Genomic DNA, 9,933 nt, shown 5'->3' with positions numbered 1-9,933 from the left:
CGGGCTCCGAAAGCAATTTCGTTTTTTCCAAAAAACTCGGCTCTCTCATTTTCTCGCGGACGAACGAAATTGCTTTCCGAGCGAGGACTTTAAAACCACGAAGAGACAGAGAGAGAGAGAGGGGGGGAAAGCGGTTCGGTATCAAGACGATCGTATCGAGAGCAGAATTAATCCGCGCGAATAAAAATCGGCCGAGAGAGCAATTAAATCGTGTAGCGAGCAAAAAGACAGGTACAGTCGACAGGTACCTGTCGGCGACGGCCATCTTTCGCTTCCGATAATTTTTTCGCTTTCAGGTGACAGTATTAAATTGGTAAGAAATTAATGTTTTCGAATTTTTGAATTTCGACTCATTTTTTCGGATAACAATTCACTTTACTCTGTTTCCTTCCAATGCCATTTAGCAATTATCAATTTCGTAACAACAGAATTTTACGCTACTGGAATTAACAAACTGTCAATTTATTGGCTGAAACGTGTAGTTTTTAATCGACCTTATTTTGATTAAAAAGAAACTTATTACGATTTGTGATACGTCGATTTAAAGATATAGTTTGGAAACCAACATTATTTTCCTACCAACTTAATAATTGTCGATTTAAAGATATTATTTTTCTTTTCCTGCCAAAATAATAATTGTCGATTTAAAGATATTATTTTTCTTTTCCTGCCAAAATAATAATTGTCGATTTAAAGATATTATTTTTCTTCTTCTACCAACCTAATAATTATCGATTTGAAGATATTATTTCTCTTTTCTTACCAACCAAATAATTGTCGATTTGAAGATATTATTTTTCTTCTCCTACCAACCAAATAATTGTCGATTTAAAGATATTATTTTTCTCTTCCTACCAACCTAATAATTCCGTGGAATGGTCGAGCGCGACGGGGGTTCGTCGCAGCGGCAACAGATTTCGTGGATTTTGCATGAGCTCGAACGGCGTTCGTTCGACGCGAACCTAACGAAATTTGCCTCGTCTTCTTATCCTTTCTGGATTTATTAAACAGGAATCTCTGGCCTGGCCCCGCAGCGGAGGCTACGCCCAACTCCATGTATATTTCCTGTTTCCGGCCGCGCGATCCACGGAAAACTTCGGGACTCGGAAGCATTTTTGAGAAATCCCGTCGTCCCGTTCTGTTTTATTCGTGCCGTTCCCGTTGCCGAGTATTTTCATTACCATACAGAATGTACCCCTATTCGCCGGGAAAATTATAGTACGGTATGAAATCGTTGGTTGTAAAGGAACGCGGATTTTCTCTCTTGTTATTTTTCCGTGGTGCTCGGTGGACGCTATCGGTCAAACTGATGGCTGTCATGGGAACCATGGTCGTTGTAAAATTTTAGAGGATGTGCGGGCTTTCTATAGGATGTGTATAGTTTAATGGTGGAATGTCTGTCTGCGATTTTTCTGGGAGTAGGCTGATTTTATCGGGCAGTTTAATTTTTTAGGTTATGATTCTTCAACGTGTAAGTTTTTAGTTTTTAATTATGGAAGATCAGATGACAATTTTTTTAAAAATAACGTGATTTTATAGGGCACTTCAAGTTTAAAATTTTTGAATTTTCAATATGCAATTTTTCAATTTTTAATGGTAGAAAATCAGCTGTCAATTTTTATAAGAATAATGCGATTTTATGGGACACTTGAAGTTTTTAATTTTTCAACTTTCAATGGTAAAATATCCACTGTCAATTCTTCCGAGCATAATTTAATTTTATAGTATATTTCAATCTGCAATTTTTGATTTTCCAATGTATAATTTTTACATTTTTTAATGGTAGAAGATCAACTGCCAATTTTTTTCACCTTTCAAAATAATGTCAATAGCAACAAAGATTAATTTTAGAAAAAATGTTAGAAATGAAACTGCTACTATGAGTCATAAGAGTTAATTTCGTATACAAAATGCAATTTGGTATATAAAATGCAATTCGTCGCTTAATATGGAAATACTATTAATACTAGTAATATTATTTCAGATTTACAGTTAAAATGTTTTCAAGTACAAAGGGTTAATACCACGAATTTCCATCCGGACTCTATCTATCATCCAAGCACGCCAAAGGGTTTAAAACAATTCTTCCAACTCGCAACATCGCGACGATCGCAAGCAGCCATAACGATCGCGAGCAAGCAGCCATAACGATCCGTCGTCATCGACATTCGTCGAGGCGGGTCCGCCATTAAATAGCCCGTGGGTCGATGCAGTACACCGCGGGAAGTCAACACGCAACGAACGCCGTGGGTTGCGATGCGGGCCGCGCCCCCGCAAATTCGATGCCACCGCCGTTTCCAGCCAGTTTCGCCGGTTGCGAGCCGGCTACCGGCTACAACCGCCCCGCATCCACGACCCTTGTTCCATTTTCAGAAATGGATTCGGATCGCCACGGTCGCCGGGGCAAAGTACACGGTGGAACCGGGCCGCGATATTCGGGCGAGACGATTCGAAACTTCGCCAACCCGTTCACCGACCGCGCAGCTTTGGTTCACGCAAACGAATAAAAGTTTCCGCGCTGCTTGTCAACCGAGGATTTAATTCCTCGCCGATTATTTGTCTCGGCGATTAAATTCCTTGGTCCTCGTTTTCACAAATAACAGTATTATAATTATATAAGATTTTCATCCTAGGGTGCTTCTCAATCGTGTAACTTGCGAAATTAAAAATAATTTTAAAAATTTATAATTTTTTATAAATTTTATTTTTCCGTTCATAATATTATAAAATTTTCAGAGTCGACGACCCTATCCGAAAGACAAAGAACAACGGCGCGGAAGATAATAGACGCAGTCCACGCTAGAGAATAAATCAACGGCGGGCGGTTGTCGTTTTGCATTTTTCCAGTTTAGACAATCCGGAATTACTCGGTACACCGAAGAATATCACGGCGGAAACTCTCGGGATGACGGATGTGATTAATTCATGGAGAGACAGAGTTAGAGAGAGAGAGGGGGGGGAGTGAGGAAGACTTTCGTGTCACTCCTTACATATTAATCATAATTTCTACGGGAAGTTTCGCGTTTCTTCGGCGCGCCGTGGGGGAGGAGGGGAGGGGGCGCGATGTAGATACAAAGTCTTAATGAAAGCCTTAATTGCATTCGTAACAAAAGACGGGCCGCTTCGTTCCAAGTTTTCTTCGCTTTTCTACCATTAATTACTAATGGAAATATTAATTTGTACTTCGTCATCCAAACGACGCGACGCACGCTCCGCGATCGCCGTGTCGCGAAGTTTCGAATGCCGTACTTCCGACGATTTTATTGAGAATCTGGGTCGACGGATCGCTGATGCTTACGTTTAATTATTGCTTGTTTGATCGCACGATGCGTTAACATAATTTATTTTTACGTGGATGGTAGCTTGCTTTGTTATGGGAAAGACGATATGTATTTTTATATATTAATATTGTAATTTTTCTAGATTTATGTACTTTTTAGTTGGAAATTTTTAAATTGTTCTATAAATATTAGTTATATTGTTGTAATCACAGTTAATAATTTTTTAAATTCTTGTCAAAGATGGTATGGATTTTTAAACGTGAAATTATGTGTTGGGATTGCGGTTAAGAAGATTTTTGTAATTAAAGAGTAAATAATGATGATAACTGTGTGTAGGAGGTTAATAAATGATGAATAATAAATGATAAATTCAATATTGTAATGTAACAGTATAGTAATATGATAACATAATAATGTAATGATATAATTATACAATAGTATAAGAATATAATAACTCAGTAATGTAATAATGTAATTAATAATAATATAATATTATAATCATCTAACAATGTAATAATATAAAAATATAATAGTATGTAATGTAATAATGTACTGATATAACGATGTAATAATACAACCATGTAACAACATAACAATATAATAATACAATAACCTAACAAATAAAAACAAAATCTCCCTACAACAATAGCAACAATACCAAAAAACGCAACAACCACACTCGCAAAAGCAAAAATCGTCAAACTCACGTCCGAACAAAAAAATTATAAAAACACAGTTGCAAAAAGAAGGAAGACACGAGGATGTACGCATCTCGAACTTTTGAAGAGTGTGAAACGGTGTAAATCAGATTTCGACCGGCAAAGGGATTGCCGGGCGGAATCACTTAAGCACAAGCGTTCGGAAAAACGAGCCCCGCGCCGTCGTTAATGGAAAAGCAACGTAAACAAATAAACCCATTTTACGGAGCACTTATTCGCGGATATTCTATTCGCCGTGGAGGACCGTCTTCGCAAGATAAAACGACTCTCGTCGGAATCCATTTTCAGAAAGTGGAACACAACGGGCGCGCGGCGCTGCACACACCCCAAGCTTCCTCTCTCCGTCCTCGCGACACTGCAGCCGTGTCGCGTCGCGACGGCCTCCGCGCGATTTCCTCCCCGCGATTTCCTCCCCGCGACAAAATCCCGGCCGTTTTCGCGGCGCACAGTGATATTCGGCACGGTAATTTTCATAAATTCCCGGCCACCCCCCGCAGTCGAGAAACGGTGTACCGTCACCCTCGCCGCCGCCGAGCAGAACTTTTTCGCTTCCTGTTGCGTTCCCGGGGAATTTAACACTTTGACAAACTCCCGATTACCAGAATCCGTACTTTACGCTGTCAAGGGGACCGCGTGGCTCCCGTTGCTCAACGGCGCGTCAAAATAACCGCGTTCTCTCGCGATCGAACGAAATCTCTGGTCGCTGTCGGTCCTAGACGAATTTATGTTTTTGAAGGTGGAGGTTAGTTTGTGATATTTCGCTAGAAATTCTCGATTTGTCTTTATTTTTAATACAGGACGTTTTTAGACCGTTCGTAGGTCGTTTATAAGACTCCAGACGTTTTAATGATGTGTTTATGCTATCTGGGACAAGGATGAAGTTTTAATTAATTGAACAGGGTGTGTATTGTAGAGTGAATGTTGGATGTCTTTGTTCGTATAGAAGACGTTTCTAGGATGTTTGTAGGACATTCGAAACGTCTTAGATATATGAAAGATGTTCTCGTGTTATTTGAGATATAATATGATATATAATATAATACAGTACAGTATAGTACAGTTTCGTATAATATAGTACAGTACAAGATAGTATTAGTAAGGTATAGTATAGTATCATACAGTATAATATAGCATAGCAAAACTATACTATCGTATAGTATTGCATAGTATAGTAGAATATAATATACTATAATATAGCATAGTTTGATATAGTAGAACTTAGCACAATACAAATAACGGTAATTAAAACGTAGCAACAATGTTTTGCAATTAAGAATCTTCTTTCGCAGGAAAAGCCCGCAGTCTAATCATCGTCGTATCGAAAAGCGAAACGGCGAAACTTGCCGCGGATTCTACGTTCACGGTGCAAAAATGCCACCGGGGGCTGATAATATTGTTCACAGCAGCAGCTGTGTATCTTAGCGAGCGGTGAAAAGCGTACTCGTACGCCGCGGTACGTGTAGCAGCCGGGCAGCAAGAACAGTTAATTTGATCGCAAGAAAGTTCCTCTCTCTCTCTCTCGCTCTCTCTCCGTGAACAATTACGAACGTGAGGATGATAACGGGTCAAAAACGGTTCAACCTGTTTGTCGCCGAAAGCCGCGATAGCACTCAGAGCCTGGCCTCTCTCTGTTTGCACGCTACGCTGCTGCTGCTGGTTTCGCTGCTGCTGCTCTCGCTGCTGCTGCTCTCGCTGCCGCTGCCGCCGTCGCTGGCTGCTGCTTTCTCTAGTGCAATTTACAACCACCTTTGTTCCCCACCGTGCCTAAACAAGCCTGTCTAAACTTCACCTGTTCCCGATTTCGTTTCGAAAACTTTTCCACGAGAAATTCCGTATCTCCACCGGAGAGACATTACCCTAAACTAGCCGACGTTTTATGGACGGAAAGCTGTTCAGCTGTTAACGTTCTGTTCCCCGCGTGCGTGTGTAGCCCGCTTCTTGTCGCGTGGAACTCGTTAGACGGTCGGGAACAATCGCGCGGGTCGCATAATTGCGTCTCTGTGTTCACAGATTTCACGGGGACCGATCGATCACTCGGCTTCTCTCTCTCTCTCTCTCTCTCTCTGAATTTTGTTGGTTAAGCCAAATTGGTTACTCTCGTTTTATGGTTATTAGGATGGAATTGTTGAACAAATTTCTTTTATTTATTTATTGTGAGATTTGTATTTGTATTTGAAAGTATTCTGTATTGTCAATTAATTATTTTTAATTTATTAAAATCGTTAAAGGAAATGAAATGATAAAGACATGTTTTATTATATAAAAATTCACAGTCTAGTAATAATAATACCGTATCTTCCTCTCTTGCAATTTTACATTTTATTCATCAATCGTCATTGTATCAACAATATAAAAATAATTAACAAAAAGTATCTACAAGTACCGAAAAAGTCAACAAGTCAACCAAATTAGTCAAAACAGTTCTTTCAAAACTACTAAAAAATAATCGAAACAAAAATGAAAAAAAAACCTAAAATAAACGAAAAAATGATCATCTCCAACTAAAAACAATAAAAAGGCTTAAAAACGTCTGTCTCGCCCTATCGCACTCGAAATCGGCGCGAGAACGAACACCGGAGACAAATAAACCCCGTTCCCGAATTTCGTCAATTCGTCCCTGAACCACCGATCTCGGTAAAGACAGCGATCCGGCAGCAAATGAAACGGCGGAGTAACAAAATGGAGAACCCAGTTCGACTATCCTCCTCCACTTACGATGCAGCGGCGTAACTCGATCGTCGCATCGATCCATCCTCGTAGTCGCGGGCAATCCGGACGCAATCTTCTCGAACGAGTTTAAAGGTTCGGTTACATGTTCCGATAAGGGAGGAGAGGGCCCGACTCGCGCTAGGTTGGTCAGGAGAGCGGGCGCGGATTGCGCAACCCTGGCTGGCGAAGAAAAGGTGAACTGTATCGGAAATTCGATTTCTGCGATCGTCGCGACTCGCCGCCGGACATCTTAAACGCCGGGGCTCTTGCTCGCCGATGAAGCGACTCGTATAATTCTCACGCGCTGGTTAACGATTCCGTCGCGGGGCGCAGCCCCCCCTCTTCGAATAAAGCAGATGGACGTGGACGGATAAACGTGGACTGGGGTGAACGAGGGGAACGCGGGTGAACGGGGAACGGATAAACGTGGACTGATAAATGTGGATGGATGAACGTGAATCGGCGAGCATGGATCGACTGGCATGGATCGACGGACGCGCGGGGATCGACGGACGTGAACCGAATGGCTCGCGACGAGAACGCTTCCAACTTCGCCGTCCAACTTCTCTTCCCCCCCCTCGAGCTGCTTTTCTTTTTGTCCGCCGAGCTCTCTTTTCTTCCACTTTGTCCATTTCACTGCGTCCAGGTCGCGTTCCTTTTTCTCCGTCCCCTGCCGCCCCTGTTTACCGGCGCTCCCATTCGTCCCGTTCCCCCCTTTCTTTCTCTTCCATCCCAGCTTTTACCCCTTTCTCTCTTCCATACCGGCGTTTACCCCTTTCACTCTCTTTCATCTCGGCGTTTACCCCTTTTGCTCCTCCATCCCGACATTTACTCCGTTTGCTTTTCCATACCGGCGTTTACCCCTTTCTCTCTTCCATCCCGGCGTTTACCCCTTTCTCTCTCTTCCATCTGGGCGTTTACCCCTTTCTCTCTTTTCCATCCCAGCGTTTACCCCTTTCTCTCGCTTCCCTTCCGTCGCCTCACCCCTTTCTCTCTTCCATCCCGGCATTTACCCCTTTTTCACCCTTCCATCCCGGCGTTTACCTCTTTTTCTCTCTCTCCTACCCCGGCGATTCACGGGGATCGACTCTCTTCTTCTCCTTTATCTCTCCGTCCATATCCCTCCGCCATTTTTTGCGCTCGCTCATAACGAACAGCATTTAACGGGAACGTGTTCCCCTTGCCGATCGCGATCGTGATCGCGAGTCCCCGCCCCCGATTATCGCTCGGCCTTTTAAATCCAGGCCGTGTCCTCGACGCGCCTAATTAAAATCGCTAAATTAAAAATCCAACGACGACGACGACGACGACGAAGCCGGGACACGTCTACGCGGGTCTTAATAAAATCCGTCGGGCGAACGGGTACTGACAAATTAACCCTTTAGACGGGAAACACGTACTCCGCGCGCGCGTGCTCGCGAGCTGACGACGTCGAGTTTCGCCGAGACGGGTTTTATATTGTTCGTTTGATCGGCGAGGTATCGTTATTAGGTCGCTCGGATTTTCCGCATTTACGATGTCGGAGCAATTCACGGCAATTTAGGAGCGGATGTCGATTCAGCAGAGATCACGTGGAGGAGAGATGCTCGAGGATGTTTCGATGAATCGAGCATTGTTTAACACGTTCGTTGCCGCGTCATTTTTATTTTGGTGACAGATATGTTGCTGCGGGTGACTCGTCACTCAAGTATGGGTGACGCTCTTCTTATTCAAGATTTACAATATAGCATAGTATAACATAGTATAGCATAGTATAACAGTACAGTATATAGCATAGTATTTAGTACAAGATAATATAGTACAGTATAGCATAGCATAGTACTGGTTAATATAGTACAGCCTAGCATAGCATAGTACAGTATAATATAGTATAGAGTAGCATAGCATAGTATAGTACTGGAAAATACAATACGATATAGCATAGTATAGTACAGGACAATATAGTAGAGTATAGCATAGTGCACAGCATAGCATAGTATTTAGTACAGGATAATATAGTTCAGTATAGTATAGTATACAAAATGGTATTAGTAAGGTATAGTATAGTATCGTATAGCATAGTACCGTATAACTATCGTACAATTACTATAATTATAAAATTACTAACACCCCTCAGATCGACAAATCCAAAAAACCAAAAAGAAAAGGAACTGTGACAATACGAGAGAACAATAAACGGTCGTCAAAGCAATGGAATCGAGAGAGCAGAAACATCCGCGACGACAACGTCGCGTTACACGAGAATCGGTGCCGGCCATAAAGTAACCGTGGGCCGACTTACGGAATAAATCGCGGGAAGGGTTTATAGACCGGCGGAATCCGAAATATATATACACGGGGAACATGTCGCACGGCGAGAGAGAGAGAGAGGAGGCGGCCGCTAAAACCGTTTTAGTAAGTCGTTCCATGGAGATTGAACATTAGCGACCGGAAAAGTCGGCGCGCCGTAGCGGGCGGCTTCTTAAAAGGAAATTCGAAACGCATATTTCCCGTGGGCTCGTGCCTCGTAAAATGTAGCCAACTGCGTGCGACTTGTCACGCTTCTTCGTCCCGTTTTACAGCGTACCCCCGGGGGAACCATCAAACCCCCCTCTGTGATCCCAGAGAGCGCGCGCGCGCGCGCTCGCGTCCTTTTTATCGCGGCCCCCGCTATTAACGGGACGTGCCTATCGCGGCCTTCAAGAAAACACGCGCGTCACTTGCGCGGTGTTATATGCTGCCGTGTCAGAGTAGAGGGGATCGTTTCCCGTCGATAAACAACAAACAAGTGTCCGAGTCTCTTCGACGCGATTATCAGCGTTATCGGTCGCCCCCCCCCCGGGACAGCAAACTGCGAAGGAATTTTTCAAATTGGAACGCCGCCAATCTACAGGTCACGTGGTTGCTTGTATAGTGCTGACGAGCTGGTCTTTTCTTTTTTATAGCGCGCATCGACGGTATCGGATTAGTTTTTCAATCAAATGGCGCGGGAAATTTTCTGTTATCGTAGAAGGGTGCTATTGGGTGAACGGTTCTGGTATTGTTAATTCTTTATTTGTCGAATGGGATATATAAAGTAAAGTAATAAAAATTGAGTGTAGTAAAAGAGCAAATAGATCTTATATATTATAAATGTATGATATAATATATTAAATATAAGATATCGTCCTATATTATTAAATATGATAGATATCATATAGCATATGATAAATAATACATAATATATGTTATTATATATTATTAAT

Source organism: Augochlora pura, chromosome 10, assembly GCF_028453695.1.
Source record: "Augochlora pura isolate Apur16 chromosome 10, APUR_v2.2.1, whole genome shotgun sequence".
NCBI lineage: Eukaryota > Metazoa > Arthropoda > Insecta > Hymenoptera > Halictidae > Augochlora > Augochlora pura.
This window is presented reverse-complemented; position numbering follows the sequence as displayed.